The 15,520-nt window shown below is 43.8% G+C and overlaps 1 long non-coding RNA gene across 1 annotated transcript in view; it reads left to right on the top strand.

Moving 5' to 3' along the window:
• The window catches only part of LOC143818428 (uncharacterized), a 70,597-nt gene that overhangs the window by 36,948 nt on the left and 18,129 nt on the right, over window positions 1-15,520 (top strand). Inside the window, exon 2 of the long non-coding RNA XR_013224537.1 lies at window positions 9,188-9,337. This is a non-coding gene — a long non-coding RNA (uncharacterized LOC143818428). The remainder of the gene's footprint in view (window positions 1-9,187; window positions 9,338-15,520) is intronic.

Below are 15,520 nucleotides of genomic sequence, written 5' to 3'. Positions count from 1 at the left end.
TGTAGACTCAGGTGCTGCCCTGAGTCTGATGGATCTGTCATTTGCCAAGCGCTGCGGTTTTGTTCTGGAGCCATTAGAAAATCCTATCCCTCTTAGGGGTATTGATGCTACGCCTTTGGCAAAAAATAAACCGCAGTTTTGGACACAGGTTACCATGTGCATGACTCCCGAACATCGGGAGGTGATACGTTTTCTTGTTCTGCATAAGATGCATGATTTGGTTGTTTTGGGTTTGCCATGGTTACAGACCCATAATCCAGTCTTGGACTGGAAGGCAATGTCGGTGTCAAGTTGGGGCTGCCATGGAATTCATGGAGATTCCCTGCCCTTGTCTATTGCTTCTTCTACGCCTTCGGAAGTTCCGGCGTATTTGTCTGATTATCAGGATGTCTTCAGCGAGTCTAAGTCCAGTGCACTGCCTCCTCATAGGGAATGTGACTGTGCAATAGATGTGATTCCTGGCAGTAAGTTTCCTAAGGGGAGACTGTTTAATTTGTCGGTACCTGAACATACCGCGATGCGTTCATATATCAAGGAGTCTCTTGAGAAGGGGCATATCCGTCCTTCTTCTTCCCCTCTTGGTGCGGGATTCTTTTTTGTGGCCAAAAAGGACGGATCTTTGAGGCCTTGTATTGACTATCGGCTTTTAAACAAGATCACTGTCAAATTTCAGTATCCTTTGCCGCTGTTGTCAGACTTGTTTGCCCGGATTAAAGGTGCCAAGTGGTTCACCAAGATAGACCTTCGTGGTGCGTACAACCTTGTGCACATTAAGCAAGGCGATGAATGGAAAACCGCATTCAATACGCCCGAAGGTCATTTTGAGTACTTGGTGATGCCATTTGGGCTCTCTAATGCACCTTCAGTTTTTCAGTCCTTCATGCATGACATTTTCCGGAAGTATCTGGATAAATTTTTGATTGTTTATCTGGATGATATTCTGGTTTTTTCTGATGATTGGGACTCGCATGTGGAGCAGGTCAGGATGGTTTTTAAGATTTTGCGTGAAAATTCTTTGTTTGTTAAAGGCTCAAAGTGTCTCTTTGGTGTACAGAGGGTTCCCTTTTTGGGGTTCATTTTTTCCCCTTCTGCTGTGGAGATGGACCCAGTCAAGGTCCGAGCTATTCATGATTGGACTCAACCCTCGTCAGTTAAGAGTCTTCAGAAGTTCTTGGGTTTTGCTAACTTCTACCGTCGTTTTATCGCAAATTTTTCTAGCGTTGTTAAACCATTGACGGATATGACCAAGAAAGGCTCTGATGTAGCTAACTGGGCTCCTGCTGCCGTGGAGGCTTTCCAGGAGTTGAAACGCCGGTTTACTTCGGCGCCTGTTTTGTGCCAACCTGACACCTCACTTCCCTTTCAGGTGGAGGTGGATGCTTCGGAGATTGGGGCAGGGGCTGTTTTGTCGCAGAGAGGCCCTGGTTGCTCTACTATGAGACCTTGTGCCTTTTTCTCCAGGAAGTTTTCGCCGGCAGAGCGAAATTATGATGTGGGCAATCGGGAGTTGTTGGCCATGAAGTGGGCATTTGAGGAGTGGCGTCATTGGCTCGAGGGTGCTAAGCATCGTGTGGTGGTCTTGACTGATCACAAAAATCTGATGTATCTCGAGTCTGCTAAACGCCTGAATCCTAGACAGGCCCGCTGGTCATTGTTTTTCTCCCGTTTTGACTTTGTGGTCTCGTATTTACCAGGTTCTAAGAATGTGAAGGCCGATGCTCTGTCTAGGAGCTTTGTGCCTGATGCTCCTGGAGTCACTGAACCTGTGGGTATTCTTAAGGAAGGAGTTATCTTGTCAGCTATTTCTCCTGATCTGCGGCGTGTGTTGCAGAGATTTCAGGCTGGTAGGCCTGACTCTTGTCCATCTGACAGATTGTGCCTGCTAAATGGACCAGCAGAGTCATTTCTGAGGTTCATTCCTCAGTGTTGGCAGGGCACCCGGGAATTTTTGGCACCAGAGATCTGGTGGCCAGGTCCTTTTGGTGGCCTTCCTTGTCAAGGGATGTGCGGTCATTTGTGCAGTCCTGTGGAACTTGTGCTCGAGCTAAGCCTTGCTGTTCTCGTGCCAGCGGGTTGCTCTTGCCCTTGCCTGTCCCGAAGAGACCTTGGACACACATCTCTATGGATTTCATTTCTGATCTTCCGGTGTCTCAGGGCATGTCTGTCATCTGGGTGATATGTAATCGTTTCTCCAAGATGGTCCATTTGGTTCCTTTGCCTAAGCTGCCCTCCTCTTCTGATCTGGTTCCTGTGTTCTTCCAGAACGTGGTTCGTTTGCACGGCATTCCTGAGAATATTGTGTCGGACAGAGGATCCCAGTTTGTTTCCAGGTTCTGGCGATCCTTTTGTGGTAGGATGGGCATTGATTTGTCGTTTTCGTCCGCTTTTCATCCCCAGACTAACGGACAAACGGAGCGAACTAATCAGACTCTGGAGGCTTATTTGAGGTGTTTTGTCTCTTCTGATCAGGATGATTGGGTGACCTTCTTGCCGTTGGCTGAATTTTCCCTTAATAATCGGGCTAGTTCCGCCACCTTGGTTTCGCCATTTTTCTGCAACTCTGGTTTCCATCATCGTTTTTCCTCGGGACATGTGGAGCCTTCTGACTGTCCTGGGGTGGATTCTGTGGTGGATAGGTTGCAGCGGATCTGGAGTCATGTGGTGGACAACTTGAAGTTGTCACAGGAGAAGGCTCAGCATTTTGCCAACTGCCGCCGCGGTGTGGGTCCCCGACTTCGCGTTGGGGATTTGGTATGGCTGTCTTCTCGATTTGTTCCTATGAAGGTCTCCTCTCCCAAATTTAAGCCTCGCTTCATTGGTCCTTACAAGATATTGGAAATCCTTAATCCTGTATCCTTTCGCCTGGATCTTCCGGTGTCGTTTGCCATTCACAACGTATTTCATAGGTCCTTGTTGCGGCGGTACGTTGTGCCTGTGGTCTCTTCTGCTGAGCCTCCTGCTCCGGTGTTGGTTGAGGGCGAGTTGGAGTACATGGTGGAGAAGATCTTAGATTCTCGTCTCTCCAGGCGGAGGCTTCAGTACCTGGTCAAGTGGAAGGGCTATGGTCAGGAGGATAATTCCTGGGTGGTCGCCTCTGATGTGCATGCGGCCGATTTGGTTCGTGCCTTTCACACCGCTCATCCTGATCGCCCTGGTGGTCTTGGTGAGGGTTCGGTGACCCCTCACTAAGGGGGGGTACTGTTGTGAATTTACCTTTTTGGCTCCCTCTAGTGGTTACTAGTGATTTGACTCTGGGAATGTCTGCCATCCCTTGTATGCTCACCTGGGTCGTTAGGTCAGGAGTGTTGCTATATAAGCTCCCTGGACCTTCAGTTCAATGCCTGGCAACGTTGTAATCAGAGCTAATCTGTTGTGCTCTTGTCTACTGATCCTGGTTCCTGCTAGATTAAGCTAAGTCTGCTTTCTTGCTTTTTGCTATTTGTTTTTGTTTGCATTTTTGTCCAGCTTGTACATAATCTGTATCCTAACCTTGCTGGAAGCTCTAGGGAGGCTGGAGTTCTCCCCCCGGGCCGTTAGACGGTTCGGGGGTTCTTGAATTTCCAGGGTGGATTTTTGATAGGGTTTTTGTTGACCATATAAGTTATCTTACTACATTCTGCTATTAGTAAGTGGGCCTCTCTTTGCTAAACCTAGTTCATCTCTGTGTTTGTCATTTCCTCTTACCTCACCGTTATTATTTGTGGGGGGCTTGTATCCAACTTTTGGGGTCTATTCTCTGGAGGCAAGAGAGGTCTTTGTTTTCCTCTTCTAGGGGTAGTTAGTCCTCCGGCTGGCGCGAGACATCTAGCGACCAATGTAGGCATGTTCCCCGGCTACTTCTAGTGTTGGCGTTAGGAGTAGATATATGGTCAACCCAGTTACCACTGCCCTATGAGCTGGATTTTTGTACTTCGCAGACTTACTTGTTCCTCTGAGACCCTCGCCATTGGGGTCATAACACTGATCACAAGAATTTGACTTATCTCGAGTCTGCCAAACGGTTGAATCCGAGGCAGGCTCGATGGTCGCTGTTTTTCTCTCGTTTCAATTTCGTGGTTTCATATCTTCCGGGTTCGAAAAACGTGAAGGCTGATGCCCTTTCTAGGAGTTTTGTACCTGACTCCCCGGAAGTTTCTGAACCGACTGGTGTCCTCAAAGAGGGGGTGATTTTGTCTGCCATCTCTCCTGATCTGCGACGGGTGTTGCAGGAGTTTCAGGCCAATAGACCTGACCGTTGTCCACCGGAGAGACTGTTTGTCCCGGACAGATGGACCAGTAGAGTTATTTCCGAGGTTCATTCTTCAGTGTTGGCAGGTCATCCTGGGATTTTTGGTACCAGGGATTTGGTGGCGAGGTCCTTTTGGTGGCCTTCCTTGTCGCGGGATGTGCGTTCCTTTGTGCAGTCCTGTGGGATTTGTGCTCGGGCCAAGCCTTGCTGTTCTCGTGCCAGTGGATTGCTTTTGCCTTTGCCTGTCCCGAAGAGGCCTTGGACGCATATTTCCATGGATTTTATTTTGGATCTTCCTGTCTCTCAGAGGATGTCTGTCATCTGGGTGGTTTGTGATCGTTTTTCTAAAATGGTCCATTTGATACCCTTGCCTAAGCTGCCTTCCTCCTCCAATTTGGTGCCACTGTTTTTTCAGAATGTGGTTCGTTTACATGGTATTCCGGAGAACATTGTGTCTGACAGAGGATCCCAGTTTGTGTCCAGATTTTGGCGGTCCTTTTGTGCTAAGATGGGCATTGAATTGTCTTTTTTGTCGGTCTTCCATCCTCAGATGAATGGCCAAACCGAACGAAGTAATCAGACCTTGGAAACTTATTTGAGATGTTTTGTTTCTGCTGATCAGGATGATTGGGTGACTTTTCTGCCATTGGCTGAGTTCGCCCTCAATAATCGGGCTAGTTCTGCTACTTTGGTTTCACCGTTCTTTTGCAATTCTGGTTTTCATCCTTGTTTTTCCTCGGGTCAGGTTGAGCCCTCTGACTGTCCTGGGGTGGATTCTGTGGTGGATAGGTTGCAGCAGATTTGGAACCATGTGGTGGACAATTTGACGTTGTCCTAGGAGAAAGCTCAGCGCTTTGCTAACCGCCGTCGCTGTGTGGGTCCCCGACTTCGTGTGGGGGATTTGGTATGGTTGTCTTCTCGTTATGTCCCGATGAAGGTTTCCTCCCCTAAGTTCAAGCCTCGTTTCATCGGTCCTTATAAGATTTTGGAAATCCTCAACCCTGTGTCATTTTGTTTGGACCTCCCAACATTGTTTGCCATTCATAATGTGTTCCATAGGTCTTTGTTGTGGAGATACGTGGTGCCTGTGGTCCCTTCTGTTGATCCTCCTGCTCCGGTCTTGGTCGAGGGGGAGTTGGAGTATGTGGTGGAGAAGATCTTGGATTCTCGTATTTCGAGACGGAAGCTTCAGTACTTAGTTAAATGGAAGGGCTATGGTCAGGAGGATAATTCCTGGGTTGTCGCCTCCGATGTCCATGCGGCCGATTTGGTTCGTGCCTTTCATTCGGCTCGTCCTGATCGGCCTGGGAGCTTTGGTGAGGGTTCGGTGACCCCTTCTCAAGGGGGGGGGCACTGTTGTGAATTCCGTTCTCGGGCTCCCTCCTGTGGTCATGAGCGGTATTGTGTGAGTTTGTTCTGGGGCTCCCTCTGGTGGCCTTTAGCGATATGGCTGGTCTTGGCTGGGCTCAGCTTCTTCATTTCCTGCTATGCTGAGGCCTATTTAATTCACCTGGCCCTTCATTTGTTGCCTGCTGTCGGTGTATTCAGTCCTGTTTCTGAGAGCTCCTGGATATTCCTTGTGACCAGTCTCCTGCTGGAGAAGTTAAGTTTGTTTGTTCATTTTGCTCATTATTTCCTTGAAAACGTTTCTCTGTATATGATGAGTTCAGTCCAGCTTGCTTATATGTGATCTTGCGCTTGCTGGTTAGTTCTGGGGTGCAGAGTGCGCCCCTCACATCGTGAGTTGGTGTGGGGGTTCTTGTATTCTCTACGTGGTTTATTTTTGATAGTTTTTGTACTGACCGCACAGACTCCTATCTATTTTCAGTCTATCTAGTGTTAGCGGGCCTCATTTGCTAAACCTGTTTCATTTCTACGTTTGTCTTTTCCCCTTAACTCACCGTTATTATTTGTGGGGGGCTGACTAAATCTTTGGGGTTATTCTCTGAGGCAAGTGAGGTCTTTGCTTTCTCTCTAGGGGTAGTCAGTTTCTCAGGCTGTGAACGTGGCGTCTAGGATTTTAGGAACGCTCCACGGCTGCCTTTAGTGTTTGTGGATAGGATCAGGATTGCGGTCAGTATAGCTTCCACCTCCCCAGAACTGGTCCTATATTCTGGTCACATGTGTCAGGTTAGTTTTGAGATCCTACCACCGGACCATAACAGTTTACATACAGTACCATGTCATATTCCCTTTTTTTTTTGCATATTCCACACTAATAATGTTAGTAGTGTGTATGTGTAAAATTTCAGCGCTGTAGCTATTAAATTTAAGGGTTAAATTGCAGAAAAAATTTGCGTGGGCTCCCGCGCAATTTTCTCCGCCAGAGTGGTAAAGCCAGTGACTGAGGGCAGATACTAATAGCCTGGAGAGGGTCCACCGTTATTGGCCCCCCTGGCTAAAAACATCTGCCCCCAGCCACCCCAGAAAAGGCACATCTGGAAGATGCGCCTATTCTGGCACTTGGCCACTCTCTTCCCACTCCCGTGTAGCGGTGGGATATGGGGTAATGAAGGGTTAATGTCACCTTGCTATTGTAAGGTGACATTAAGCCAGATAATAATGGAGAGGCGTCAATTATGACACCTATCCATTATTAATCCAATTGTATGAAATGGTCACCTTGATGGTGGGGGGTGGCTTATGGGTTAGGGTTAGGGTTTGGATCCCTTTATCACCTGGGTGGTGGGGGGTGGCTTATGGGTTAGGGTTTGGATCCCTTTGTCACCTGGATGGTGGTGGGTGGCTAATCAGTGTGTATTCTAGTTTTTTTTCTATTGAAACGCATGCGTTTAAAATGCAACCAAACGCATGTGCTTAAAAACACATGCGTTTACATATACAGCAATACGTTTTTTTGCCGCAAAAAAACGCATGCTTTTTTGTGGCAAAAAAACGCCTCTAGAAATTACTACATGTTGCATTTCTGCAACCAAACGCAAGCATAGAAACGACGCATGCGTCGTCAAACGCAGCAAAACGCATACAAAAAAAACGCATGCGTTTTTAATGTTAAATATAGGAAAAAAAACGCATGCTTTTTTTGCGCTAAAACACAGCGGCAAAAAACGCAAATGTGAAACCAGCCTTATATTACTACATTTTTTGATCATTGTGTGGTGTGCCATTGTTCGCCCTTCAACAGCAACTATTGACCAAGTTTTGATTATGGTGGTATCTTAACACAATGATATTTGTAGGATCACTATACCAGCTGATTTAATTTTACAGGAAGAAGAATATTTACCTCTTATTTTCCCTCTAGAATAGAGACATAGAAACACACTGCTATACACAGATGTATCTCTATGTACCAGTATAATATGTCAGTAGACTTGGTGGCGGCAAATGCACCTTCAAGTATACTAAATTCTTCAATTCTTGTCAGTGGGGGCAGTGGTTACAAGTTTCAGCTGCTGTTTGCAATGATAGATGTTGTAAGCTAGATTCCTGGGAGAACGAATCTCAAGACGTACCATAATTGTTTTTCATGCATTTTTAGTAGCTTTATAGGAGCAAAACATCTGATTTTTTTTCTTCACCTTTAAGGCTGGTTTCACACTTGCGTTTTTATCTGCATGCGTTTTTTAAAAAAACGCATGTGTGAAAAACGCATGTAAACGCGGTAAAACGCATGCGTTTTTATAGAAAAACACAAGAAAACACAAGAAAACACAAGAAAAAACAAGAAAACCCTAACCCTACCCCTACCCCTAACCCTAACCCTAAACGTGACTGAAATACGTGGCACTGAAATACGTGCAACTGAAATACGTGGTACTTAAATACGTGGCACTTAAATACGTGGCACGTGGCACTTAAATACGTGGCACTTAAATATGTGGCACGTGGCACTTAAATACGTGGCACGTGGCACTTAAATACGTGGCATGTGGCACTTAAATACGTGGCACGTGGCACTTAAATACGTGGCACGTGGCACTTAAATATGTGGTACTTAAATACGTGGCACTTAAATACGTGGCACGTGGCACTTAAATACGTGGCACTTAAATATGTGGCATGTGGCACTTAAATACGTGGCACGTGGCACTTAAATACGTGGCATGTGGCACTTAAATACGTGGCACGTGGCACTTAAATACGTGGCACGTGGCACTTAAATATGTGGTACTTAAATACGTGGCACTTAAATACGTGGCACGTGGCACTTTAATACGTGGCACTTAAATATGTGGCACGTGGCACTTAATACGTGGCACGTGGCATACGTGGCACTGAAATACGTGATACGTGGCACTTAAATACGTGGCAATATGACTGTCAGAAAATGTTCATTAAACGGTTAGGGGTGAGGTTAGGGGTAGAGTTAGGGTTAGGGTTTGGATCCCTTTATCACCTTGATGGTGGTGGGTGGCTTTTCAGTGTGTTTTCTGGTTTTTTTCTATAAAAACGCATGCGTTTTTAGCGCAAACAAACGCATGTTCTTAAAAACGCATGCGTTTACATAGACAGCAATGCATTTTTTTGCCGCGAAAAAACGCATGCGTTTTTTCGCGGCAAAAAAACGCGCAAGAAAATACTGCAGGTAGCATTTTTGAAAATGAACGCATGCAGACAAAAAACGCATGCGTTTGAAAACGCGACCAAACGCATGTGCAAAAAACGCATGCGTTTTCAATGTTAAATATAGGAAAAAAAACGCATGTGTTTTTGTGCAAAAAACGCTGCAGACAAAAACGCAAGTGTGAAACCAGCCTTAGAATACAGGTGCATAGAAATGCTATATACAGATGTATTTCTGTGTATCAGTATAATGTGCCTGTTTGTTCATTGTCTGCAAAGTCAAGTAAGCCAAATTCTACTATGCTGATCAGTGCAGGCTATGTCTCAATCCTTTAGCTACTGCCTGCAAAGATAGAGATTGTGGGTTTGATTTCTGGAGAGACCAGATCTCAAAAACATTATTGTTTATTTAACTAATGTAAATGTGTGCAGCGTTGTCGGACCCGCCAGCCGAGGAAGAGGAGAAATTACGGAGCGATGAAGAGAAGACAGCGAGTGTAAGAAAGTGAGAAGCAAGTCTGGACAAAGCCCACCCCAGGACAGTTGGGCTGAGGACACACATCCAAAACATTTATGACACCGGTACCATTTTTTCACGTACAGGTTTTAACATTGAAGTCTGAATAAGGCTTAATTCACAGACAACACACAGATTTTCATGACCCATAGGCATGTATGTGTAATTTTGATTTGTCACTCTGCTTAAAAACAGACATGTCTCCGTGATTTTTAGTTGAACATACAGTACACAAGAAAATACAGAAATGTGAATAGCTACACAGACTACAATGGGTAAGATTTCAATTCAAGGACAATACAAATAGAACATGTATGTGATTCACGAACATTTGAATGCATCCTTTGGCATTCTTATTTGAACCACGTCCTTCTTTTAAGTTGCAGCTGTTTTGAAGTTCCTATGTTTTACTTGTTCGTCTGTTTATATTTCTGCTTGCCATTGTGTACGTGGTTTTCAGAAACATGATTTTTGTGACCGATTCATTATTTGCAATTTTTTAAAAAGTTGCAAAATTTGTATGCAATTAATCTCCAGTCTTCCCCATGGAATATATATTTTTATTATTTGCTACAAACTTTTGCACAGATATTAGAGCTGAGTGTGTCATTTTAAAGGGTTTTGCGCCTTTTTTCTCTACAAAAATCACAAAGTGAGACAAAAAAAAGCTTTCACCATTTTAAAAAATTTGGCCCAAAAAAGACAACAGATACCAAAAGCAATGTTTTTAGGGGAAAATACTCTGACATATAGCATCCAAAGGAGCAGAGTCATAAGTCAGACCCCAAGCATCTCCATGAATGCGGGCTTACTGCACCATACAAACGTACATCACATACCAAAATGTCTAGATGTAAACAACTATGGCACTTCAAGAACCGATATATACCAAAAAAGCGGACTTAAATTGACCTAGCCGCAAGAAGAGAACCATTTACTCATAAATTCTTATTATATGAATCTTTATTTAAATATAAAATCACCATAAACAGCTATATCAAAAGAACAGAGTGTTCCAAGGGGAACAATAGGGCAGCAATTCCACAGAAATTCCACAATATGTCTGTCTCCTAGTTAGGCAGTATAATTCAGCATAAATATCAGGTCATTAGCTATCATTGTTATCATCCTCCATGATAATATGCAAAAAGTGGTATCACATATAAAATTATGCAGCCCTAAACAGGCTTGCATGTGTCACCAACATATATACCCAGGGTACTGGCAATCCATATAGAGTTACTCCTATTAAACTGCAATCACATTCAGGGGTAGATCACCAATAGCTAATGCATAATCATTAAGTATAGAATATAATGTATACCTCTAGAGATACGTCCCCCAGCAGACCAAGTGGTGCAGAGTGCGTGCCCAAATGTCCACACTCGTGCGCCCCGATGCGCGTTTTGCCCAGAGCTTCTTCCGGGGGCATTTAGTCTTTGCCTGATGAAGAGACCTGTGTAGTCTCGAAAGCTTGCAATTTATTACCATCTTTTCAGTTAGCCATTAAAAGGTATCAACCACTGAGGACTGTCAATTCTAAATATTTTTCCAAGCATTAATAAAACAGTTTCTTGCCTTGCATGACTTAGAAATATGAGTTTAAGAAGATATATAGAAACCTCAGTTGCTGCATCGGGTGTAGTAGTGTTAACAGTGTCTAGTCGCTAATTATGCTGGATACTGAATTGGTTTTTACTGCTCCATGCATTGCATGATTCCTTATTGTTTGAGGTTAGCATGCAGTTTCTTAAAATATTTCTTGCCAGCAGAAAGAATGATCTTAGTGTCCTGAGGTCTAAGGTAGATCAAGTCTTTAGAGAATTTTAGATTTTATGTGGTTTGAACCTAACTGGAAACATCATTAAGATGCTAAATATAAAAGTTAGTAGTGGGATGAAAATACCGTAAATCCATAGTAACAGTTAAAGGAGTAGTTCATCCTATAATGAAAAGTGGCCAAACATAGTGTAAAAAGAGCAAATACTCACCAAGAAATCCCCCACCATGCCTCTCGTAGCGGTGCCTGTGTCCTCCTCTGATCTCCCTGCTTTCTCTTCCAGCTGGAGAACAGGGTATAACTAGTAGAGGAACAGCTACTTGTTACTGTATATTTTATACCATGCTTGGCCCCTTTTAACATAAATAAATGGGATGACCATCCTTCGAAATCACAGACTTCTGTAAGGGCTCCTTCAGATATCAGTTTTATGCCTACAAGTTGTATCCGTGTTTTTCACAGATTGCCCCGGGGTCGGATTATAGTTTATGGAGCTGTTCACAAGTCCGAGTGTTTTACCGAACTGAGTGATCCGCACAAAATCAGAGATATGTCCAATTTTGCAACAATAGAGAAGAAAGTATGGGAAATGGATGCTGCTGATAATGACTGTCCAGAGAACAGTGAATGTAATTACGGTTAATAAGATGAAGGTTACGTATTTCAGTACTGAATTGATGTCTTCATTGGGCCAAACAAACAGTAAAAGTGTGCTTTCACCTAATTTGCATAATAGGAGTAGACAATAAATATAATAAGAAAAAAAATGACCCCAATCATAAATAACAATTCATATAATTACAACCAAGTGTAAATAGTAATTAAAAGCAAATAAGAAAAAGAATGGATGGCGTAAAGAAGGATATGGGAGGAAACTGACATTGGTCCAGTGGGAAGGATTCTTTCCTGGGATAAGAGCATGATGTGACAGTACAGGGTAGAGATATGTGAGACCAAGATAGGAAGAAAAGGATCTAGGGAGAGATGGGTGGGTAGAGGTAAAAATAAGTGAGGAGAAAGGAAAACGGAGTTAGGGAAGGATGGGAAGATAGAGAAAGGGAAAAATGGGAGTTAGGGAAAAATGGAGATAAGAAAAGTAGAGACAGGAAAAAAAGAAGCTATGGAAAGTTGGATGGGGGAAAGGGGAGCTAAAGATAGATAAATGAAGACCGGGGAAAAGGGGCAATGGGAAGAAGAGGAGCTAGGGAAAGATTGATGGGCAGAAGGAAAAAGGTGCCAGAGAAACATGGGTGGAGAAAAGGAAAAAAGACCCAGAAAAAGATGGGTCTAGAGTGCAAAAAAGGAGATAGGAAAAAAAAAGAGCTAGGGAAAGATGGGGAAAAAGAAGAAAAAGGATCCAGGGAATGATGGGCGTAATTCATCAATGATTTTCACATATGAAAAAATAAAATAATAAATTGCAAAAGCTGATAGCACTCATGTGTGAATTTCAGACAAGTATGAGTGACATTCATCCATGATGCCAATAACAAGCCAATATATTTCCATGATTTTTCTGTAGGTGCCTGGTCCAAAAAACCCATGGACACAAAAACAGTTCCAAAAACTATAATGGATACACTGTCTCTCTGTGAAAACCATATACATGACGTCTGATAGAAGCGTCAGATATTCATATGCTGATGCAGCAATGGGTGTGCAGAAGGTCAACTGCACGCTGGGAATACTCACCCTGAGATCTCATTTAGACACTACGTTTCTGAAAAAAAAATGGAGACATGTATTTGTGAAGGATAGACAATGTCCAGCAGGAAGAAAATCTTCTAAAAATCCATTTTTATTAGGAAAAATAAGAATAAAAGGATGTATGATCCATCTCAGGAGTACAGTAAAACTCAATTAAAACAGCAAGTTCATAGTGACACGTTTCAATCTGAAAACATCTTAGTCCATGCTCTAGCATACTGCTATGTTGAGAGGAACAAACCCTATGTGTGATATCACATCCTGCATACTATTTGAATCATTGCAGTTACCTGGCACCTATGCTGACAATCGCTTCAAATTAAGGGCAAACTTTTGTTGGTTTTTGAAAATGCCTGTGCAACAAATGAAACACACATGGGGCACATCCTACAAAGGAGAGAGATTGAATATGCATTTATAAACTGCACAAAAAAATACACAAAGGAACATTTGTGATAAAGATATACTGTCTGAACATGTTAGACCATTTCTGTATAACAGAGCAAACGTGTAGGGAGGTATGAATATACGGCAAGACCTCATCTACCACTATGTATAACTTGCCTCCTTACATATGTTTGCTCTGTTATACAGAAATGGTTTAACATGTTCAGTATGTCTTTATCGCAAATGTTACTTTGTGTATTTTTTTGTATTTTTGTGGGGATTTTTGATGCGTTTTATTGTGGGTTTTTTTGCAGGTGGCATTTTTCTTCACACTGTGGTTCTTTTTTTATTCTTTCTCCTGTGTGGGTTGTGCCCCATGTGAGTTTCATTTGTTGCACAGGCATTTTCAGGAGCCCAACAAAATTTTGCTCTTAAGCATAGGTGCCCACGCTCAGAAATTGCTGCGGTTTTGACGAGTCAAAACCGCAGCGGCCAAATGTTATAGCATAGTGGATGGGATTTCGAGAAATCCCATGTCCATTATACGTGTATGTGCATCTACGGATCACCCGCAGAAACTCACATGCAGCGCATTTTTCAGATCCACAGCATGATACGCCAGTCTCTGCAACAGAAATTTCATCAATAGAATGTATTGGATACTGTAAATCTGCATGGTTTAGTGACCACATGCGGATTTGCCTGTGTTCAAAAGGTAATGTTCAGCACAACCACAGTAGAAGCAGAGTCCCAGATCACACCGCCGTCTCCTCTCCACAGCCCGAGAACTGGCGCTTCCGACCTCCATAGGTACCGTCTCAGGTAAGGAAACGACTCGGGAAGAATGACCAAAACCCCTTGTCATTCATCACTTCTCTCCCGAATTCTACAATCCATACGAATGGCCTGAGTCATGGCCTCCCCCAAAGAACAGGGTGGAGAATGCAAAGCCAGAGCATTCTTAAGAGCATCTGTAAGGCCACGACAAAACTGACACCTGGGAGCAGCATCATTCCATAGAACCTCAGATGACAATGGCCGGAGCTCTGAACTATAATCTTCAGCAGTGCAGCCTCTCTGTCAGGTTCATGATCTTAGCCTTTGCGACCTGGACCCTATCAGGTTCCTCATCCCTAAAGCGTCAAAAAAGGTGTCAACAGAATAGCGTTCTGGGGCTAGTGGGGACAAAGATAATGCCCAAGTCTGAGGATCCATGCAATAGGTAAACAACTATACCCACCCACTGGGACTCATCCCCAGAAGACTGGGGTCGTAGAGAAAAAAATTAACAGCTCTCCTTAAAATACCCTAAATTGATCCTTCCCCCCTCCCTGAAAATTTGTTAGGAGATGCCACAACTGGTTCGGGGGAGGTCAACTGTACATCAGTGAGTCCAGGAGACATAACTACTGTCGATAGTGGAGTACTTTGGGAACCACCCTGGGTACTAAACTGACCCTGCAGCTTGGACTGTGATGATTCTAGAATCTGGGGATCTCTGGCCAGATCCTGAACTGTTGTGAACTCTATTTTTGGGCTCCCTCTAGTGGTCACAAGCGGTACTGTGTAGTGTTGTCTTTCTGCAGGTTGGCAGCATCAGCTGGTTCGTTATCCTTGGTTGGTTTCCTATTTAGCTCACCTGGATACTCAGTTCCTTGCCTGCTCTCAATGTATTCAGTGCTCTTCAGATTCCTTGTGACTACCTTGCTCCCAGTCTCTCCAAGACAAGCTAAGTTTTTGTTTGTTTATTTTTTGATTATCAGCATTTATCATGTTTCTTGCCCAGCTTGCTAAAATGTGATTTCCTCGCTTGCTGGTTGCTCTAGGGGACTGAGTTTCTCCCCCCACACCGTTAGTTGGTGCAGGGGTTCTTGAAATCTCAGTGTGGATATTTTGTAAGGGTTTTTTACTGACCGCACAGACCCCTTTTCTATTTTCTGCTATCTAGTATTAGTGGGCCTCATTTGCTGAATCTGCTTTCACCCCTGTGTATGTGCCTTCCTCTTACCTCACCGTTATTATTTGTTGGGGGCTTCTATATCTTTGGGGATGATTTCTCTGGAGGCAAGTGAGGTCTTTCTTTCTCTCTAGGGGTAGTTAGTTCCTCAGGCTGGCTCGAGACGTCTAGGATTTTAGTCACGTTCACCGGCTACCTTTAGTGTGTTGGATAGGTTCAGATTTGCGGTCAGTCCAGTTTACCACCTCCCTAGAGTTTGTCCTATGTTTTGTTACTTAGCTGGAGTATTTTGTGATCCTCAACCACTAAGGATCATAACAGTAGAGCAGGCCAAAAAGTGTTTAATGCATCGCAGAAGTGGGATAAAAAGAAGACCTGAGTACATTTTTTTTTTTCCTCCCGCTTTTCCTTTGCTGC

Source organism: Ranitomeya variabilis, chromosome 3, assembly GCF_051348905.1.
Source record: "Ranitomeya variabilis isolate aRanVar5 chromosome 3, aRanVar5.hap1, whole genome shotgun sequence".
Taxonomy (NCBI): domain Eukaryota; kingdom Metazoa; phylum Chordata; class Amphibia; order Anura; family Dendrobatidae; genus Ranitomeya; species Ranitomeya variabilis.
Note: the sequence above shows the minus strand (reverse complement) of the source record. Positions and strands in the feature narration are given on the sequence as shown.